Here is a 24,241-nt window from a genome sequence, read left to right on the forward strand (position 1 = left end):
GAAGAAATTGTGAGTTCCAGGGCTAATGAATGCACTTCAGCCGCTGAAGAAATTGCCAGGGCATCCACTAGTGGTGCGCCTGAAGAAAATGAAGAAGTCAGGGCAACTGCATCAATTATACCTGAAGAAAATCAACCAGATTCTCTGCTCCTCATGTGCCAACACCAACCCCGATCCTTCCATCTGCAGCAGATGTGAAGAAAACCAAGGCTGCAGAGCGTGCAACAGTGAAGAAAAGGAAAGCATCAGCTACTTTAGATTCTTCAGCTCCGAAGAAGATGAAGGCTTTGACCAGCTCGTTTGAAAATCCCATTGATGTTGTTCCTCTCTCTACCATTCCATCAAAGGACCTTGTTCCTTTCGATGAAGAATATGTGATCCCTAGCGGATCTGATGAAGAAAATCCTTCTGCTGCTTCGTCAGAGCAGTTGGATGAAGAAATTGAAGTGGATGAGATCCCTTCAACACCTGTCATTTCCTCGCCTCTGCCTCAGTTCACTGCTGAAGAGGCTGGCATTGAAGACTTGGAAGATAAAGATGTGGACGTTGGCTGCTCCACACCAGTGATGAGTGATGAATACTGGGAAAGTCAGCATCCAAACTCTCCAATGTTCACACCAGTGATGAGTTTGGATGCTGACTTTCCCTTCAATGACACTTATGGTGCTCGCATTAGGAAGAGGCGTTTTTGGACTGCCAGCCAGGCTAATTTCTATTCCTCAGTGCTGTTCAACAAAAACAAAATCTTCTACCATGAGCACATTCCTCACGTGGATATGGAATCTCTGCCGTGCTTCATGCCAGTCCTCAGTGTTCTTCACAACGTTGGACTGTTAAATTTCTGCTCTGACATCTGTGATTGGAATGAAGAACTGATTCTTCAATTTTATGCGACGCTGCACATCGCAGGAGACTCTGAAGATGTGAATTCATGGGTGCTGGACTGGATGTCTGAGAACACTCACTACACAGCACCAGCTACTGAATTGCTTCGTGCCTTACCACTCAGTCCTTCTCTTGAAGAAGCTCGTTGCATTTACAGTGAACCTGAGCTTACAAATCACTACATGCAAGTTCTGATGAAACCTTTGAAGCCAGGTCAGGCCCCACGAACCAAATTCCTCGTGAAGGAATTACTATATGTGCCCAGAACTGTCTATCGCATTCTAACGAGGACAATGAGTCCCATCAAAGGCCACGACTCATCTGATGAGGAAATTGTTGGCATCATGAAGAATATGGTATTCAATATCGTTCATGGCATTCCTGTCAATTATCACAATTTCTTCATGAGGACTCTGGCAAATGTTGCACTTTCTCTGTTTGAGCTGAAGCCTTATGCACCCTAGATCATGAAATTCCTCAGGACAAGGACTTCACTCAACTACAAAGCTGATTTTCAGAATCACCTCCGCTACTAGCCCCCAATTGAAGTCCTCAAGCGGACCTATTCCTCAGTTGATGAAAAGGGAAAGGCACCAGCTATTATAGATGAAGGCATTCATCCATTGGATGGTCAGTTTCGCAAAGCTGCATCTTATTCCACCAATGATGACTCTGCCACACATGACTCTGCCAATGCACCCAAGTCTACTCCTCAAGCCACTGCTCCTCGTGTGATGACTGACCATGAGCTTCTGCTTAGTCTTCACCAGAAGGTGGATCGAAACCATAAATGGGTTAAGCGTCAGTTTGGTTTATTTCTTCACAACATGACTGCTACGCACAATGCAGTGAAGAAAAAACATTACTACCTCCATGAAGTTTTCGGTCGCACCTGGGCAATACTGTCACATCTGTATGGTGAAGAAGATCTCAAGAAAATGGGTCTCAAGGAAGATTTTGACTGGTCTGCACCTCCACCAAAGAAATTCAAGAAGGTCAAGGTTCCTTCCTTGGTGGCCAGCTCATATTCTTCATCGCGCGACACCGATGAGAATGAAGACTTGGTCGACACTGCAGCAGGCCCTTCCACGACAAACGACCTCAACAACGCTGGCGCTCCTTCAACAACTTGATATTTTTCAGGGGCGTTAGTCCTCATTTTCTATCCTTTTGGTCATTTGATGACAAAGGGGGAGAATTTTGAGTTAGTCTTCAAGCGGGTCTTTCTATATGGGCATTTTTTGTTAAGTTACAACTCTCGTTCTTCTGAGACTTTATTGGATCGAGTTGTAAACTTAAACCCGATGGTGCTCTGATACTTTTGATATGTTTTTCTGCATGCTTATTCCTCATATATGCTAATGCACGCATGCTGAATTACATCAGTCACCATATTTCATCATGCATTTCAAATTCTTCATTGTGATATGTCAAATGCGTATATGAAGTACATGATATAGTGGGAGATCTCCATGATTCTACTCTTCGAGTGTGCAATGCTTCAAAAGCAAATACCTCACCACGCACATATTCAGGGGGAGTTCTTCTATATCTTAAAATCAAATTCCTCAATACCAGTATTTACACTTCGTATGTTTATCCCCATTGAAAACTAAACCTATATTGTCATCAATCACCAAAAAGGGGGAGATTGTAAGTGCATCTAGTGCCCCTTAGTGATTTTGGTGTACTGAAGACTTATAGGTTAAGGGACTAATGCGTTTGTGAGTGTACATAGGTCTATAAGTCTATGAGAAGTTTGATATTTACAGAGAAAGTCGACCCCTAAAAATGAAGTTCTTGCACTGAAGACTTTGGATTTCTGAAGACTTTCTGAAAACTCTGAAAGTGAAGAAATTGGTGTGACCTTGAATACTTGGTATTCATTCGAGGAACATGAAGCGTGAAGACTTTTGTTTTCGTAGTTTCATGTTCTCTTTCTTCAGTAATAGGAAACACCGTACTGTTAAAGGGGGTCGAGGAAATACTAAGGAAAAATTTCCATGTGATGCTCAACTCAAAATCCTGCACCTACCAATCCCTTCGAGTGAAGCCATTGGAAATCTCATATAGTCCAGTCATATTCTTCAGTGATAGAGATGAAGTTCTTCTGGTCCCTGAGGAATTTGTTTTGACTGAGGAGTTAGGAATTCGCCAGTGCGGATTGCCTACACAGTGAGGAACATGATCACCCTGAGGATTTTGCCACTCAAAATTCTGACCGTTGTTGTGCTATGCGCCAGCTGTCCCAAAATATCTATCCACCTAGGCTATAAATATTGAAGGGCATTTATGTCATATCATTGAAGGGAATTTATGTCTTATCATGTCGGGCTGCTCCCTAGGCTATAAATAGCCGCCCCCTACAACCACTAGCTGGTTGGCTGCTCCGAGACAAACTGACACTTGTCATTTGAGAGCAACCCATCCTCCGAGGGCTTTGAGCGAAAATCATCAAGTGAGGAAAACCCAAACCCAAACACCTACAAACCCCAACTGATTGAGCATCACTAAGATTGATCCTGCGTGGATCCGACGCTTGTTACCTTTGAAGACTGTGCTTCTTCCAGACGGTTAGGCGTCATGGTCTAGAGCATCCAAGAGCAATTGTGGATCGCCGAGTGACCAAGTTTGTGAAGGTTCGGAAGTCACCTGAAGACTTACCACGAGTGATTGGGCGAGGTCTGTGTGACCTTAGCTCAAGGGAATATGGTGAGGACTGAGTGTCCTGAGCTGCGTGTTCAGGACAGGGTGTCCAGGACTGTGTGTCCTGAGGTTTAAATACCTAGCCACCCTAACCGGACGTACAACTGAGACATCAGTTGGAACTGGTCTATAAAATCATTGTCTTCACCAAGCTTATAGGTTCTATTTCCTCAACTCTTTCATTTCCTCATAACTGTGTTGTGTTCTTGTTCAAATCTGTGTTTGAGGACTTTGACTGAAGATTTTCTCAATTTCTTCAGTGTATTTTTCTTCATCCTGTGTTATCTCGTGCTTACGCTCTCTGTACTCTGTGCTTGTCTTCATTTCATCATGATGACTATGCGCGTGCTCTGTTATGTTTACTTTTGAGTACTTATTCTACTGCTAGTAGTTCTTCGCTAAGGAATTTCTCACCTGCAAATTCCTCAGTGAAGAATTCATAAAAATCGCCTATTCACCCCCCCCTCTAGTTGATATAACACACTTTCAATTGGTATCAGATCAAGGCACTCCCTTGTTCTATGTGATTTTGGTTTAACCGCCTGGAGTTTTAGTTATGTCGACCGCATGTACGATCAAGGTCTCTGCTGGGTGTCCTACCTTCGATGGGACGGACTACCCCTACTGTAAGAATAAGATGCGAATGCATCTTGAGGCAATTGATAACGATCTTTCGTATGTTGTGGAAAATGGTGTTCCCTCAGTCACACCTTCTCTGAATGCTGCTGATGTGAAGAGATTCAAGCAACTCGATTCTCAAGCGAAGAATATCATATGTGGCCATCTGAGCAAAGGATAGTATGGAAGAGTGAGTGCTTTGGAAACTGCTAAGCTTATCTGGGATAGACTGTCCAAAGTGAACGAAGGAGTCTCAACACAGCGTGACTCTCGAGTTGATGTTCTTCGCAATCTCTTCAACCGCTTCAAAAGACTCAACAATGAAAATGTTCAACAAACCTTCGATCGCCTCACTGACATCTCAAATGAGCTTCAAGCACTTGGTGCCACTGACATCACCGACCATGAGGTGGTGAAGAAATTGCTAGATCGCTTGATTCCTCATTTGGCACTCTGGCATTGATGATACAAGAACGTGATGATTACAAGTCACTTGATCCTGCTGATATTCTCGAGAGGCTAAATACTCATGAGTTCCAACTTGCTGAAAAAAGAGATCTCTATGGTTTGAGCTATGGTAGATCACGTGCACTGAAGGCCAATGCAGTATCTGAGTCCGAAGATGAAGACTCTAGTAGCAGCCTTGGTGATCCTGAAGAACTAAGCCATGAGCTAGCACCGCTCGTGAATAAATTCCAAAAGTTCTCAAGACTTGGTCGCTTTGGAAGACCCTCAAGGAGCAATGATTCCTCATCCAGTGACTATAAGAGGAGGCTCTATCACAAATGCAAGAAACCTGGACATTACATTCAAGATTGTCCTCAGTGGGAAAAGGAATCAAAGAAGAAGAAATACAAGGATTACAGTTCTGATGATGCGAAGAAAAAGAAGAAATCCTCAAAATCATCATAAGCAAAATCTCAGTGAAGAATTCATAAAAATCGTCTATTCACCCCCCCCCTCTAGTCGATATAACGCACTTTCAGCTTTACAAGCAAGACGGAATAAACGAGTGATACTAGTATACTCCTTATACTCTAGAATGGTCTGAATCTCTCTATTTAATCCACCCATAAAACATGCAAGCATAGCTTCATTCTCCTCAACAATACCACATCTAATCATGCTAGTTTGTAATTCCAGATAATATTCTTCTATAGAATTTTTTCCTTGTCTTAAACGATGCAATTTTTGAAGTAATTCACGTTGATAATATGGTGGAACCCAACGAGTACGCATAGCAGTTTTCAAAGCAGCCCAAGTAGCTGGAATAGGATATAATCTACAATGCTCAGACCACCAAAGACATGCAAAACTAGTGAAAGCACAAACAGCAGCAGGAACACGTCTCTCCTCGGGATATTGTAAACATGTAAATTGTTGTTCAGTTTCTAACTCCCAAGTAAGATATATATCAGGAACATATCTACCCTTAAATGGTGGAATATTCAAATTTAGTTTAGGGAGATGGTCATGATCTCGTACCTGAGGGGGAGCCCTACCATTGCCATTATTTGCATGTGGACGACCTGGTGGTTGCGGTGCTGGTGGTTGCACGTAGTTCTGATTTTGATCAACCTCATCCTCGTAATCTCCCGCAAAATCATCCTCCTCCGCATCAGCACCAGGAGCCACAGAAGTATCAACAGCAGCACCAATAGTTTGGCCAGGTGCAAGAGGGAGATGGCTCGCTCGGCGGAGGGCTGTTTCGCGACGTGGAGGTAGTCTTCGTCGTTGTCGTCATCGTCGTCGTCGTCGTCGTTGTTGTTGTTGTTGTTGTTGTTGTTGTAGAGGTGCGTTAGGTGCAGCCGGTGGTGGTGGTGGAAGACGTGCCAGCAATTCATTAAACTTGTTATCGAGCTTTGTTTCGAACATCTTCTCCATGCCATCTATCTTCAACATGGCCTCTTCAAATCTGTTTAGCACATCTTGCACCTGTCCATTCATCATTTGTTGAAATTTGTCATGCAACTCCTTATTCGTCATGTTCTCCCGGTCAGTCTCGTCGGCTTGTGATCCTGCAATGGTTAGCAGCAATAGAAACACACATGAATATGATCCTACAGACTACTAACAAGAGGTGGTGGTGGGTGTCACAAATCCGTCAAGCAAATCTCAAATTCTTACCAGTTCTTACCCAGCAGCAGGCGGTGATCGGCAACCGTCGTAGTCAAAACTCTCAAAGCTTGGATAGAGTGATTACCAGGGAGAGTCAAACGCACGACGTAGATGTATGTGGAGCTGGGAAGGCTTATAATATGGTAGCAAAAAGGGTCAGCAATAATCAATTCAGAGATGCAAAGTTGAATAAACGCTCAACGACGGTACTGTGCTGGTCCTAGGCTAGACCATGCTAGAGATGCGAGCCTAGAACACTAATAAAATCACGACGCTGCACATAAACAAGGGAGGAGCACGCTCTGATTTGTTTTCTTTTTTTCACCTTTTTCCTCTTTTTTTGCTCTGCAACAATTTTTTTTCGAAAAAGTCTACAAATGGTCCAAAAACTGCCTAGCCAGAATTTGGAACTATTTTTCTTCTACGGGTAGCAGGAAAGTTCGTGAGTCCTACTCTATCACGACTCAGAGTATCCCGTGATATGGAAATCCAAAACAGAGTAACAAAATACTGGACTCGGTCTAGGACTGGTGGCGGAGATGAATCTGGTGGAACTCGGACTGGTGGCGGCGATGAATCTGGTGGAACTCGGACTGGTGGCGGATATATGTTGCAGGTGGACTCGGATTGGCGTGATGGCGGTGGATATGTGGTATATGGCAGCGGCGATGACGATGGTGGTATATGGCAGCGATGATGACGATGGTGGTATATGGCAGCGGTGACGATGATGGTGGTATATGGCAGCGGTGATGATGATGATGCGCCGGTGGCGTGACTACTTGTGAACAGAACTCGAAACTCTAAAGGATTAGACACTAAGACCATCAACTAGACACGACGACGCAACCGCAAACTCAACAATGCAAAACCCTAAAAAGATTATGCAACGGCTCAGATTGGTTCAGATATGATGAACTAACCCTTATTTTTTTGTGGCTTTCTCGTGGACACTAGGTATGAAGAACAGACTCGATCTAAACTACGAAAAACTGTAAAATCTCACCGAGCAACCTGAAAATCTGATACCACTTGATAGAGACGAGGGGCCCGATCTTTTGATGAGATGGTGGCTATCGTTTTGGTGGAAGTTGACTTTGATGATTCAACTACGAACGTGCGAGGATGTCGCGACTTAGCAATCGCTAAACCAACTCCAAGAGGTTATTGACCATGCCAGAGCATGATCAACCTGACCACGAGGGTCTATTTCCTACAAGCAATGAAGAACAAGCAAGAAATTGAAATTGCAATCTGGATATTGTGAATATAAGAGGAAAGCTTTATTGATGAAGGTGGGGTTCTGTGTCGTCTTGGTCTAGTCGTTGGACACAAACGAAGTACATGAAGTTGCAGCTATGGCGAACTTTTAATCTAAACAAAACCCACAAAGTCTGAACGACACCCTAAGGGCTGTATATATGGAGGAAGAGGGGGGAATTTCGTGGCCCTTTGAGGAGGGGTCCGAAACCAACCCTAACTCTTGTTTCCCATACATACGGACTCTAAAAACAGCCTATACTTAAGTATTTCGAAAATACATGAGCCTGGCCCAATAATAAGGTGACGCAGCACCTAGAATAGCCTCTCGACGAAATTTATGAAGTGGCATCTTGTATATTTCGTCCAAGGCTTCATGCACTCCTTATGGTGGCTTCAAAGTCCTGAAACCATCACTTGTAACTCCGTTCTGGATCCACTTGTGCATGCCATCATCTCCATGCTTGGTCTTGCTCCAGTGTTCATCCCTCTTATCCATGCTAGGCCCTTCATTTGTAAGGAAAACAAATGTATCCAATTTCGGCAGCATCATATTCTCATGAACATTAGAATCATTACCAAGAAATGAAAGTACCTGGTAATTTAATTGGCGTGCGCGGGCTCTAGTAATTGGTCCAGTATGTATAGCAGCAGGGGTTGTGGGTGTAACAATGGTATTGATATCCTCATCACTATGGGAATCACAAACTTTAACACAAGTATTTCTACCAATCCACAATTACTCACTAGCATGACTCTAATATCACCATCTTTATATCTCAAAACAAATGCAAGGAATCAAACTTATCATATATTCAATTCTCTTTATATGAAAGTTTTTATTATACCCCTCTTGGATGCCCATCATATTAGGACTAAATCCATAACTTAAGCAAATTACCATCATGTTTAAGACTGTCAAAATAATATAAGTGAAGCATGAGAGTTCAACAATTTCTATAAAATAAAACCACCATCGTGCTCTAAAAATATATAAGTGAAGCACTAGAGCAAACTGCCTAGCTCAAAAGATATATGTGAAGCACATAGAGTATTCTAATAATTTCACGATTAAAGTGTGTCCCTCTCAAAAGGTGTGTAAAGCAAGGATGATTTTGGCAAACTAAAAAGAAAAAACTCATATCATACGAGACGCTCCAAGCAAAACACATATCATGTGGTGAATAAAAATGTAGCCTCAAGTAAATTTACCGATGGATTGAAGACGAAAGAGGGGATGCCATCCGGGGCATCCCCAAGCTTAGATGCTTGGTTGTCCTTGAGTGATGAGGACATAAATACCATTGTTACACCCACAGCCCCTCCTGCCATACATACTGGACCAATTACTAGAGCTTGCGCACGCCAATTGAATTATCAGGTACTTTCGTTTCTTGGTAACGATTCTAATGTTCATGAGAATATGATGCTGCCTAAATTGGATACATTTGTTTTTCTTACAAATGAAGGGCCTAGCTTGGACAAGAAAGATAAACCTTGGAGCAAGTTCAAGCATGGAGATGATGGCATGCGCAAGGGGAACTAGAACGGAGTTACAAGTGATGATTCCAGGACTCTGAAGCCACCATAATGAGTGCATGAAGCATGGGACGAAATATACAAGATGCCACTTCATAAATTTCGTCCAGAGGCTATTCTAGTTGCTGCGTCACCTTATTATTGGGCCAGGCCCATGTATTTTCGAAGTACTTAAGTATAGGCTGTTTTTAGAGTCTCTATGTGTGGGCAAACAAGAGTCAGGGTTGGTTTCGGACCCCTCCACCAAGGGCCACGAAATTCCCCCTCTCTCCTCCATATATACATCCCTTAGGGCATCGTTTAGACTTTGGGGTTTTTGTTTAGATTAAAAGTTCGCCATAGCTGCAACTTCGCGTACTTCGTTTGTGTCCAACGACCAGACCAAGACGTCACAGAACCCCACCTTGATCAATAAAGCTTTCATCTAATATTCGCAATATCCAGATTGCAATCTCAGTTTCTTGCTTGTTCTTCGTTTGCTTGCAGGAAACAGACCCTCGTGGTTAGGTTGATCGTGCTCCGGCGTGGTCAATAACCCCTCGGAAGTTGGTTTAGCGATTGCTAAGGCGCGACGTCTCGCACGTTCGTAGTCGGATCGTCAAGGTCGACTCCCACAAAAACGATAGCCACCATCTCATCAAAACATCAGGACACCTTTGCCTCTATCAAGTGGTATCAGATTTTTAGGTTGCTCGGTGAGATTTTACAGTTTTTCGTAGTTTAGATCGAGTCTGTTCTTCGTACCTATAGTCCATGAAAAAGCCAAAAAAATTAGGGTTAGTTAATCATATCCGAACCAATCTGAGCCTTTGCATAGTCTTTTTAGAGTTTTGCTTTGTTGAATTTGCGGTTGCATCGTCGTGTCGAGTTGTTTGTCTTAGCGTCTAGTCCCTTAGAGTTTCGTGTTCTGTTCACAGGTTGTGACGCCGCCGCCGCACCTTCGTCATCATCATTGCCATATACCACCACCCCACCATATACATCGCCGCTGCCATATACAAACACCAATCCGAGTCCGCATATACCATCGCTGCCAACAGTCCGAGTTCCACCAGATTTATCTCCGCTACCAGTTCTATAGTCCGAGTCCAGTATTTGTTGCTTTGTTTTCGAGTTCCAGATCACGCAATACTCCGAGTCATGACAGAGTAGGACTCCCCAACTTTTGAGCCATCCCCAGAAGAAAAATAGTTCCAAACTAAAAAAAAACTAAGTCTGGAAAATTCTGGCTAGGCAGTTTTTAGACCATTTGTAGACTTTTTCGAAAAAAAATTGTTGCGGAGCAAAAAAAAGAGAGGAAAAAAGTGCAAGAAAAAGTGAAAAAAAAGAAAAATAATTCAGAGAGTGCTCCTCCCTTGTTTATGTGCGGCGCCGTGATTTTGTTAGTGTTCTAGGCTCGCGTCTCTAGCACGGTCTAGCCTAGGACCAGCACAGTACCGTCGTTGAGCGTTTATTCAACATTGCATCTCTGAATTGATTACTGCTGACCCTTTTTGTTATCATATTATAAGCCTTCCCAGCTCCACATACATCTACGTCGTGCGTTTGACTCTCCCTGGTAATCGCTCTATCCAAGCTTTGAGAGTTTTGACTACGACGGTTGCTGATCACCGCCTGCTGCTGGGTAAGGACTGGTAAGAATTTGAGATTTGCTTGACGGATTTGTGACACTCCACCACCGCCATTTTCTAGTAGTCTGTAGGATCATATTCTTGTGTGTTTCTATTGCTGCTAACCATGGCAGGATCACAACATGACGCGATTGACTGGGAGAACATGATGAACAAAGAGTTACATGATAAGTTTCAGCAAATGATGAGTGGACAGGTGGAGGATGTGCTAAACAGATTTGACGAGGCCATGGAGAAGATAGATGGCATTGAGAAGGCGTTCGAAACAAAGCTCGATAACAAGTTTAATGAATTGCTCGCGCGTCCTCCACCGCCCGCTGCACCTGTCGCACCTCTACAACAACAACAACATCGTCTTCCAAATCAAGTGGGACGAGCACAACGTGTTCCCATTGAGCCTGGTCAAACTTCTGGTGCTGCTGTACCTACTGTTGGTGCTTCTGTCGCTCCTGCTGCTACTGTAGAGGTTGAGGACCATTACGAGGATGAGGTTGAGCAAAATCAGAACTACGTGCAACCACCAGCACCACCACCACCAGGTCGTCCTCATGCATATCATCGCAACGGTAGGGCTGCACCACCACCTAAGGTACATGACCATATTCCTAAACTAAAATTGAATATTCCACCATTTGAGGGTAGATATGTTCCTGATATATATCTTACTTGGGAGTTAGAAACTGAACAACGACTTACATGTTTACAATATCCTGAGGAGAGACGTGTTCCTGCTGCTGTTTGTGCTTTCACTAGCTTTGCATGTGTTTGCTGGTCTGAACATTGTAGATTATATCCTATTCCAGCTACTTGGGCTGCTTTGAAAACTCCTATGCGTACTCGTTGGGTTCCACCATATTATCAACGTGAATTACTTCAAAAATTGCAGCGCTTAAAACAGGGAAAAAATTATGTAGAAGAATATTATCAGGAATTACAAACTAGCATGATTAGATGTGGTATTGTTGAGGAGAATGAAGCTATGCTTGCACGTTTTATGGGTGGATTAAATAGAGAGATTCAGACCATTCTAGAGTATAAGGAGTATACTAATATCACTCGTTTATTCCATCTTGCTTGTCTATCTTCATCATGGACACCACGTGCATCCTCTACTTCCACTCCACCAGCACCTCCATCAGGTGCCACCTCCAACCGTGTTACAAGAAAGCACGCACAACCACCACTATCTGCCAATAGCACACCTGACGGGCCTGCGCAGAACTCTTCTTCTTCCATGGCATCAATAGGGCACACAAGTGATATTATTTGTCGTCGTTGTAAGGGAAGAGGACATTTTGCAAGAGAATGCCAATCTCAGCGCGTGATGATTGCTACAGAGGATGGTGGGTATGAGTCCGCTAGTGACTATGATGAGGAGACGTTGGCTCTTATTACACATGAAGAACACGGTGGAGACGATTCTGATCATGAGACGCAATACATGGCTGCTAAAGATGCTGACAGGTATGAATGTTTAGTTGCTCAACGTGTTTTGAGTGTGCAAGTTACACAAGCTGAGCAAAATCAGAGGCATAATTTGTTCCATACAAAGGGAGTTGTGAAGGAACGTTCTGTTCGCGTCATCATAGATGGAGGCAGCTGCAATAACTTGGCTAGCATGGAGATGGTGGAGAAGCTATCTCTCACCACAAGACCACATCCACATCCTTACTACATCCAATGGTTCAATAACAGCGGCAAGGTTAAGGTCACACGTACTGTTCGTGTGCATTTTAGTATCTCTACATATGCTGATTATGTTGATTGTGATGTGGTACCTATACAAGCATGTTCCTTATTACTTGGTAGACCATGGCAATTTGATAAAAATTCTGTACACCATGGTAGAAACAATCAGTATACTCTTGTTCATAAAGATAAAAATATTACTTTGCTTCCTATGACTCCTGAATCCATTTTGAAAGATGATATTAATAGAGCTAATAAAGCAAAACCGGAGAAAAATAAGAGTGAAAATCAGATTGTGGCAAAATAATTTGAGCAACAAATGAAACCTAATAATAAACCATCTACTGTTGTTTCTGAAATTAAATTGAAAAGTGCATGTTTACTTGCCACAAAATCTGATATTGCTGAGCTAGATTTTAGAAAATCTGTTTGCTATGCTTTTGTGTGCAAAGAGGCATTATTTTCTTTCGAGGACGTGCCTTCCTCTTTGCCTCCTGCTGTCACTAACATTTTGCAGGAGTTCGCTGACATCTTTCCAGAAGACGTGCCATCGGGATTACCACCTATTCGAGGGATTGAGCATCAAATTGACTTAATTCCCGGTGCATCATTACCCAATCGTGCACCATACCGTACCAATCCAGAGGAGATGAAGGAGATTATGTGTCAAGTACAAGAACTGCTCGACAAAGGTTATATACACGAATGCCTTAGTCCTTGTGCTATTCCTATCATTTTAGTGCCGAAAAACGATGGTACGTTACGTATGTGCGTTGATTGTAGAGGCATTAATAATATTACTGTTCGTTATCGTCATCCTATTCCTAGGCTAGATGATATGCTTGATGAATTGAGTGGCTCTACAATATTCTCCAAAGTTAATTTGCGTAGTGGATACCATAAAATTCGTATGAAATTGGGAGATGCATGGAAAACAGCATTTAAAACTAAGTTTGGATTATATGAGTGGTTAGTTATGCCTTTTGGGTTAACTAATGCACCTAGTACTTTCATGAGATTAATGAACGAAGTTTTACGTGCTTTCATTGGACGATTTGGGGTAGTTTACTTTGATGACATATTGATTTATAGCAAATCTTTGGAGGAACATTTGGAACATTTACGTGTTGTTTTTATTGCTCTATGTGATGCACGTTTGTTTGGTAACCTTGGAAAGTGCACCTTTTGCACCGACCGAGTATCTTTTCTTGGCTATGTTGTTACTCCACAGGGAATTGATGTTGATAAAGCCAAGATTGAAGCTATTGAGAGTTGGCCGCAGCCCAAAACGGTCACACAAGTGAGGAGTTTCCTTGGCCTCGCTGGTTTCTATAGGCGTTTTGTGAGAGATTTCAGCACCATTGCTGCACCTCTCAATGAGCTTACAAAGAAGGATGTGCCTTTTGTTTGGGGTACCGCACAGGAAGAAGCCTTCACGGTATTGAAAGATAAGTTGACACATGGTCCTTTACTCCAACTTCCTGATTTTAATAAGACTTTTGAGCTTGAATGTGATGCTAGTGGAATTGGATTAGGAGGTGTGTTATTACAAGAAGGGAAACATGTTGCATACTTTTCTGAAAAATTGAGTGGGCCTAGTCTGAACTATTCTACTTATGATAAAGAATTATATGCTCTTGTTCGGACCTTAGAAACATGGCAACATTATTTATGGCCCAAGGAATTTGTTATACATTCTGATCATGAATCTTTGAAACACATTGAAAGTCAAGCAAAACTGAACCGTACACATGCTAAATGGGTTGAATTCGTTGAGCACAAGAAGGGTAAAGAAAATGTAATTGCTGATGCATTGTCTTGTCGTTATACTATGCTTTCACAACTTGACTTTAAAGTATTTGTTTTGGAGACCATCAAAGATCAATATGTTCATGATGCTGAATTTAAAGATGTATTGCAAAATTGTAAGGAAGGGAGAACTTGGAACAAGTTCGTTCTTAACGACGGATTTGTGTTTCGTGCTAACAAGCTATGCATTCCAGCTAGCTCCGTTCGTCTTTTGTTGTTGCAGGAGGCGCATGGAGGAGGATTAATGGGACACTTTGGCGTCAAGAAGACGGAGGATATAGTTGCTACACATTTCTTTTGGCCAAAGATGAGACGGGATGTTGAGCGTTTTGTTGCTCGCTGCACTACATGTCAAAAAGCTAAGTCACGACTCAATCATCATGGTTTATATATGCCTTTGCCTGTACCTAGTGTTCCTTGGGAGGATATATCTATGGACTTTGTTTTAGGTTTACCTCGAACAAAGAAGGGGAGGGATAGCATATTTGTTGTCGTGTTCTCGAAAATGGCACACTTTATACCAAGTCATAAAAGCGATGATGCTGTTAATGTTGCTGATTTGTTCTTTCGTGAAATTATTCGCTTGCATGGTGTGCCAAATACTATTGTTTCAGATCGTGATACTAAATTTCTTAGCCACTTTTGGAGATGTTTATGGGCTAAGTTGGGGACTAAACTGCTTTTTAGTACTACTTGTCACCCCAAACTCATGGAAAAACTGAAGTAGTCAATAGAACATTGTCTACTATGCTTAAGGTTGTCTTGAAGAATAATAAGAAAATGTGGGAAGAATGCTTGCCTCATATTGAATTTGCTTATAATCATTCATTGCATTCTACTACTAAGATGTGCCCTTTTGAAATTGTGTATGGTTTCCTACCTCGTGCACCTATTGATTTGTTGCCTCTTCCATCTTCGGAGAAGGTTAATGTTGATGCTAAAGAATGTGCTGAATTGATTTAAAAAATGCATGAGTTAACTAAGCAAAACATTGAGCGTATGAATGCTAAATATAAAATTGCTGGAGATAAGGGTAGAAAACATGTTGCGTTTGCACCTGGAGATCTTGTTTGGTTACATTTGCGTAAGGATAGATTTCCTAATTTGCGCAAGTCAAAGCTAATGCCATGTGCTGATGGTCCTTTTAAGGTGTTAGAGAATATAAATGATAATGCATATAAACTTGAGCTGCCTTCAGATTTTGGGGTTAGTCCCACTTTTAACATTGCAGATTTGAAGCCTTATTTGGGTGAGGACGATGAGCTTTCGTCGAGGACGACTTCATTTCAAGAAGGGGAGGATGATGAGGACATCAATACCATTGTTACACCCACAGCCCCTGCTGCTATACATACTGGACCAATTACTAGAGCTCGCGCACGCCAATTGAATTATCAGGTACTTTCGTTTCTTGGTAACGATTCTAATGTTCATGAGAATATGATGCTGCCTAAATTGGATACATTTGTTTTGCTTACAAATGAAGGGCCAAGCTTGGACAAGAAAGATAAACCTTGGAGTAAGTTCAAGCGTGGAGATGATGGCATGCGCAAGGGGAACAAGAACGGATTTACAAGTGATGATTCCAGGACTCTGAAGCCACCATAATGAGTGCATGAAGCATGGGACGAAATATACAAGATGCCACTTCATAAATTTCTTCCAGAGGCTATTCTAGGTGCTGCGTCACCTTATTATTGGGCCAGGCCCATGTATTTTCGAAGTACTTAAGTATAGGCTGTTTTTAGAGTCCGTATGTGTGGGGAAACAAGAGTTAGGGTTGGTTTCGGACCCCTCCACCAAGGGCCACGAAATTCCCCCTCTCTCCTCCATATATACAGCCCTTAGGGCATCGTTTAGACTTTGGGGTTTTTGTTTAGATTAAAAGTTCGCCATAGCTGCAACTTTGCGTACTTCGTTTGTGTCCAACGACCAGACCAAGATGTCACAGAACCCCACCTTGATCAATAAAGCTTTCATCTTATATTCGCAATATCCATATTGCAATCTCAGTTTCTTGCTTGTTCTTCGTTTGCTTGCAGGAAACAGACCCTCGTGGTCAGGTTGATCGTGCTCCGGCGTGGTCAATAACCCCTCGGAAGTTGGTTTAGCGATTGCTAAGGCGCGACGTCTTGCACGTTCGTAGTCGGATCGTCAAGGTCGACTCCCATAGAAACGATAGCCACCATCTCATCGAAACATCGGGACACCTTTGCCTCTATCATTGAGTATTACCTTGGGGTGCCTTGGGCATCCCCAAGCTTAGGATCTTGTGACTCCTTATTCCATAGTCCATAAAATCTTTATCTAAGACTTGAAAACTTCACAACACAAAACTCGTAAGATCCATTAGTATAGTAAAATAAATCACCACTTTAGGTACTATTGTGAACTCATTCTAAATTTATATTGGTGTAATATCTACCATATTCCAACTTCTCCATGGTTCATACCCCCCGATGCTACCCATAGATTCATCACAATAAGCAAACAATACACAGAGAACAGAATCTGTCAAAACAAAACAGTCTGTAGTAATCTAGAACTTCGTATACTTATGTAACTCCAAAAATTCCTTAGGAAAATCTAGGAAATTTGTATATCAATCTTGTGTAAAAAATTCAAGATTTTATCATGTTCCAGCAATTCAAATCAATTTTGTTACTAGGCGCAAAAGTTTCTGTTTTTCAGCAAAATCAAATCAACTATCACCATGGACAATCCCAAAGGTCTGACTTGGAAGAAACACTAATTAAAAACACTAGAACAAAACTACTATAGAAGTAATAATGTGTATTTACATAAAAACAGAAAAACAAATTGGGTTGTCTCCCAACAAGCGCTTTTCTTTAAAGCCTTTTAGCTAGGCATTGATAATTTTAGTAATGCTCACATGAAAGATAACAATTGAAACACGAAGAGAGCATCATGCAGCATGTGAAAAACAAGTTTAAGTCTAACATACTTCCTATGCATAGGCATTTTATAAGCAAACAAATTATCAAGACAACCAAAAACTAGCATATGCAAGGAAGAAGAAAGAAATAATAGCAATCTCAACATAACAAGAGGTAATTTAGTAGCATGAAAATTTCTACAACCATATTTCCCTCTCTCATAATAATTACATGTGGGATCATAATCAAATTCAACAATATAGCTATCACATAACATATTCTCTACATGATCCACATGCATGCAAAGTTGACACTCTTCCAAAATAGTGAGATTATCATTAAATAAATTCATGACCTCTCCGAACCCACTTTTATCAAAAATTTCACGAGATTGAACACTCTCCAAATATGTGGGATTACTTTTACCTAAAGTTCACACTCTTCCAAACCCACTTTCAATATTATTGCAAACATATTCATCATGAGGCTTAAATAAAATTTTAAGATCATAAGAAGAATCACCCCAATCATGATCATTGCAATAAGTAGTGGACATATCAAACTTGGCATCCCCAAGCTTGGGGTTTTGCATATTATTAGCACAATTGACATTAATAGAATTTATAATAACACCATTGCAATCGTGCTTTTCATTCAAGGAGCTATTGTGAATCACTTCATAAATTTCTTCTTTTACACTTCATCACAATTTTCAGATTCATGAATTTCAAGCAAAACTTCAAAAAGATAATCTAGTGCATACACCTCACTAGCAATTGGTTCATCATAACTGTATACTTTAAAAAGATTAGCAAGTGGCTGAGGATCCATAACTTCTTGCATTCTGATTTGGAATAAATACAGAATTATGGCAAGAAAAATAGCAAACAAACAAAGTAAGACATAAGGGCAAACGAAAAGGCAAATATTTTTGTGTTTTTCTGAAAATGTTTTAGAAGTGGGGGAGGGGAAAACGAGAGGCAAATGGAAAATAATCTAAGTGCAAGAAATGAGAGTTTATGATAGGTACTTGGTAAGCTTGATGTAGAACCTCCCCGGCAACGGCGCCACAAAGTCTTCCTGCTACTTCTCGAGCTTGCGTTGATTTTTTTCCTTGAAGTGGAAAGGGTGATTGCTACGTCTCCGTCGTATCTACTTTTCCTAACGCTTTTCCTCTTGTTTTGGACTCTAATTTGCATGATTTGAATGAAACTAACCCGGACTTCCGCTGTTTTCAGCAGAACTACCATGGTATTATTTTTGTGCAGAAATAAAAGTTCTCTGAATGGCACGAAACTTTTTGGAGAATTTTTATGGAATAGAAGAAAAATACTGGAGCCAAGAACCACCAGAGGGGGGCCCCTGGGTGAGCACAACCCACCAGGGCATGCCCCCTCCTAGCACGCCCAGGTGGGTTTTGCCCACCTGGTGGCCCCGTAGACCGTGATTCCAACCCTATAAAATCCTATTTTTGGAGACAAAAAATCAGGAAGCAAGAATTATCGTGCTTCACGAGACGGAGCCGCCGCTGCCTCGTGTTCTTCATTAGGAGGCTAGATCTGGAGTCCGTTTGGGGCTCTGTAGAGAGGGGGATCTTTGATCTTCGTCATCACCAACCCTTTTCCATTGCCAATTCCATGATGCTCCCCACCGGGAGTGAGTAATTCCTTCATAGGCTCGCTGGTCAGTGAGGAGTTGGATGAGATCCATCATGTAATCGAGTTAGTTTTGTTAGGGCTTGATCCCTAGTATCCATTATGTTCTGAGATTGATGTTGCTATGACTTTGCCATGCTTAATGCTTGTCACTTTGGGCCCGGGTGCCAGGATTTCAGATCTGAACCGTTTATGTTATCACCTTCATATCTATGTTCTAGATCCGATCTTGCAAGTTATAGTCACCTATTACGTGTTATGATCCGTAAACCCCGGAGTGACAGAAGTCGGGATACTTTCCGGTGATGATCATAGTTTGAGGAGTTCATGTATTCACTATGTGTTAATGCTTTGTTCCGGTTCTCTATTAAAAGGAGGCCTTAATATCCCTTAATTTCCAATTGGACCCCGCTACCACGGGAGGGTAGGACAAAAGATGTCATGCAAGTTCTTCCATATGCATGTATGACTATTTACGTAATACATGCCTACATTATATTGATGAACTGGAGCTAGTGCCGTATCGCCCTAGGTTATGACTGGTATATGATGAATATCATCCAACAAATCCACCGATCCAATGCATAGGAATTTCTGTTATATTGTTCTTGCTAAGTTACTATTGTTGCTGTTATTGCTACACTTGCTACAAAATCATTGCTAACACTGTTACCCGTTACTATTGCTATTGCTACTACTATTAAACTATCATACTACTTTGCTACTGATCACTTTGCTGCACATAATTAATCTCCAGGTGTGGTTGAATTGACCACTCAGCTGCTAATACTTGCAAATATTCTTTGGCTCCCCTTGTGTCTAATCAATAAATTTGGGTTGAATACTCTACCCTCAAAAATTGTTGCGATACCCTATACTTGTGGGTTATCAAGACCTTTTTCTGGCGCCGTTGCCGGGGAGCATAGCTATATTTGTTGAGTCACTTGGGACTATTATAAATTTATCACTTTGAAGAATCTGAAGGATACTAAAACCAAGATCGTTCCCTCTAGGATGAGGGGAGGTAAGGAATTGCCATCACACTCCGCACTTGATTCACCTTCTATTTTGATTAGACTTGCAACACCACCACATGTCATTAATCCTAATATGTTGCAAATCATTGATGTTGCTACTTCTGCTATGAATGATACTCATGATGATGCTAGTACCTTGCTTGATGATAATGTGCCACCAGGTGGATTTCTTGATGAACAACTTGCTAGAGCTAAAGTTTTTGAGAATGCTAAAAGTGATGAAATTATTGAAACTGATAAAGTACTTGAAACTAAAAATCTTGAAACACCTATTAGACCTAGTCCTCCTAGATATGAATTGCCTAAGATAGGGGAAGGTTATGCTATGGATGAGGAGACAACTAGAGACTTTCTTGCTTGCAATGATAGGAATGATATTAAGGAATTATTATGAAAACTGAAGGAAAAATCCTTGAATGCTAGAATGAAATGGGATCCTAAGTTTGCTACTTCACCTATCTATGTTGATGATAATGATTACGAATTCTCTGTCGACCTAGAGTTAATCACTTTGGTTGAATCTGATCCTTTTCATGGTTATGAAACTAAAACTGTTGTGGCACACCTTACTAAGTTGAATTATATAGCTACCATATTTGCTCACGATGAGAAGATCCGCTACTATTATATTCTCAAATTATTCCTATTCTCATTAAAGGGTGATGCTAAGACTTGGTATAATACTCTTGCTCCTGGTCGTGTGCGTAGTCCCCACGATATGATTTATTACTTCTCTGAAAAATATTTTCCTGCTCATAAGAAACAAGTTGCCTTACAGGAAATATTTAACTTTGTGCAAATTTAAGAAGAGAGTCTCCCACAAGCTTGGAGAGGCTTCTCCAATTGCTTAATGCTTTGCGTGATCATCCTCTCAAGAAAAATGAAATACTTGATATCTTCTATAATAGACTAACCGATGCTTCTAGGGACTTCATAGATAGTTGTGCTAGTTGTGTTTTCAGGGAACGAACTGTTGAACAAGCTGAGGAATTATTGAATAACATGTTCAAAAATTATGATGATTGGACTCTTCTTGAACCACCGCATAAGTCCACTCTGAAGAAGTGTTGGGGAACGCAGTAATTTCGAAATTTTCATATGCACACACAAGATCTATCATGGTGATGCATAGAAATGAGAAGGGAAGAGTGTTGTCCACGTACCCTCGTAGACCGTAAGCGAAAGCGTTATGACAATGCGGTTGATGTAGTCGTACGTCTTCATGATTCGATCGATCCTAGTACGGAAAGTACGGCACCTCCGCGATCTGCACACATTCAGCTCGGTGACGTCCCATGAACTCTTGATCTAGCTGAGTGTTGAGGGAGAGCTTCATCAGCATGACGGCGTGATGACGGTGATGATGATGCTACCGGAACAGGGCTCTTCGCCTAAGCACCGCTACGATATGACCAAGGTGGATTACGGTGGAGGGGGGCACCGCACACGGCTAAGGGATCAATTATCAACTTGTGTGTCTATGGGGTGCCCCCTGGCCACGTATATAAAGGATGGAGGGAGGAGGAGGCCGGCCCTCGTAGGGTGCGCCCAAAGTGTGGAGTCCAACTAGGACTCCCTAGTCCTAGTAGGATTCCACCTCTCACATGGAATAGGAATAAGGGAAGGGAAAAGGAGAAGGAAGGAAGGGGACGCCCCCTTTCCCTAGTCCAATTCGGACCAGTCCATGGGGAAGGGGCGCGGCCACCCTTGACGCCTTTCTCTCATTTCCTGTATGGCCCATTAATGCCCAATACGAATTCCCGTAACTCTCCGATACTCCAAAAAATACCCGAATCACTCGGAACCTTTCTGATGTCCGAATATAGCCTTCCAATATATCGACCTTTACATCTCGACCATTTTGAGACTGCTCGTCATGTCCCCGATCTCATCCGGGACTCTGAACAAACTTCGGTCATCAAATCACATAACTCATAATACAAATCGTCACAGAATGTTAAGCGTGCGGACCCTACGGGTTCGAGAACTATGTAGACATGACTGAGACTCTTCTCCAATCAATAACCAATAGCGGAACCTGGATGCTCATATTGGTTCCTACATATTCTACGAAGATCTTTATCGGTCAAACCGCATATATACGTTGTTCCCTTTGTCATCGGTATGTTACTTGCCCGAGATTCGATTGTCGGTATCTCAATACCTAGTTCAATCTCGTTACCGGCAAGTCTCTTTACTCGTTCTGTAATGCATCATCCCGCAACTAACTCATTAGTCACATTGCTTGCAAGGCTTATAGTGATGTGCATTGCCGAGAGGGCCCAGAGATACCTCTTTGATAGACAGAGTGACAAATCCTAGTCTCGATCTATGCCAAATCAACAAACACCATTGGAGACGCTTGTAGATCATCTTTGTAATCATCCAGTTATGTTGTGACGTTTGATAGCACACAAGGTGTTCCTCCGGTATTCGGGAGTTGCATAATCTCATAGTCAGAGGAACATGTATAAGTCATGAAGAAAGCAATAGCAATAAAACCGAATGACCATTATGCTAAGCTAACGGATGGTTCTTGTCCATCACATCATTCTCTAATGATGTGATCCCATTCATCAAATGACAACACATGTCCATGGCTAGGAAACTTAACCATCTTTGATTAATGAGCTAGTCAAGTAGAGGTATACTAGGGACACTCTTTTTGTCTATGTATTCACACATGTACTGAGTTTCCGATTAATACAATTCTAGCATGAATAATAAACATTTATCATGATATAAGGAAATATAAATAACAACTTTATTATTGCCTCTAGGGCATATTTCCTTGAGTCTCCCACTTGCACTTGAGTCAATAATCTAATTCACATCATCATGTGATTTAACACCAATAGTTCACATCTCCATGTGACTAACACCCAAAGCATTTACTTGAGTCAATAATCTAGTTCACATCGCTATGTGATTAACAACCAAAGAGTGATCATGTTTTGCTTGTGAGAGAAATTTAGTCAACGGGTCTGCCACATTCAGAGCCGTGTGCATTTTGCAAATTTTCTATGTCTACAATGCTTTGTATGGAGCTACTCTAGCTAATTGCTCCCACTTTCAATATGTATCTAGATCGAGATTTAGAGTCATCCAGATCGGTGTCAAAGCTTTGCATCGACGTAACTCTTTACGATGAACTCTTTGTCACCTCCATAACCAAGAAACATTTCCTTATTCCACTAAGGATATTTTTGACCGCTGTCCAGTGATCCACTCCTAGATCACTATTGTACCTTCTTGCCAAACTTATGGTGAGGTACACAATAGGTCTGGTACATAGCATAACATACTTTGTAGAACCTATGACTAAGGCATAGGGAATGACTTCTCATTCTCTTTCTATTTTCTGTCGTGGTCGGGTTTTGAGTGTTTACTCAACTTCACACCTTGCAACACATGCAAGAACTCCTTCTTTGACTGTTCCATTTTGAACTACTTCAAAATCTTGTCAAGGTATGTACTCATTGAAAATATATCAAGCGTCTTGATCTATCTCTATAGATCTTGATGCTCAACATGTAAGTAGCTTCACCGAGGTCTTTCTTTGAAAAACTTCTTTCAAACACTCCTTTATGCTTTCCAAAAAATTCTACATTATTTCCGATCAACAATATATAATTCACATATACTTATCAAAAATGTTGTAGTGCTCCCACTCACTTTCTTGAAAATACAGGCTTTACCGCAAGTCTGTATAAAACCATATATTTTGATCACTTTATCAAAGCATATATTCCAACTCCGAGATGCTTGCACCAGTCCATAGATGGATCGCTGGAGCTTGCCCACTTTGTTAGCACCTTTAGGATTGACAAAACCTCCTGGTTGCATCATATACAACTCTTCTTTAAGAAATCCATTAAGGAATGTAGTTTTGATATCCATTTGCCAGATTTCATAAAATGTGGCAATTTGCTAACATGATTCGGACAGACTTAAGTATCGCTGCGAATGAGAAAATCTCATCGTAGTCAACACCTTGAACTTGTCAAAAACTGTTTTTCGACAATTCGAGCTTTGTAGATAGTAACACTACTATCAGCGTCTGTCTTCCTCTTGAAGATCCATTTATTCTCTATGGCTTGCCGATCATTGGGCAAGTCCACCAAAGTCCATACTTTGTTCTCATACATGGATCCCATCTCAGATTTCATGGCCTCAAGCTATTTTGTGGAATCTGGGCTCATCATCGCTTCCTCATAGTTCATAAGTTTATCATGGTCTAGTAACATGACTTCCAGTATAGGATTACCGTACCACTCTGGTGCGGATCATGCTCTGGTTGACCTACGAAGTTTTGTAGTAACTTGATCCGAAGTTTCATGATCATCATCATTAACTTCCTCTCTAGTTGGTGTAGGCATCACAGGAACAGATTTCTC

The sequence above is a fragment of the Triticum aestivum genome, chromosome 4A (assembly GCF_018294505.1).
Source record: "Triticum aestivum cultivar Chinese Spring chromosome 4A, IWGSC CS RefSeq v2.1, whole genome shotgun sequence".
NCBI lineage: Eukaryota > Viridiplantae > Streptophyta > Magnoliopsida > Poales > Poaceae > Triticum > Triticum aestivum.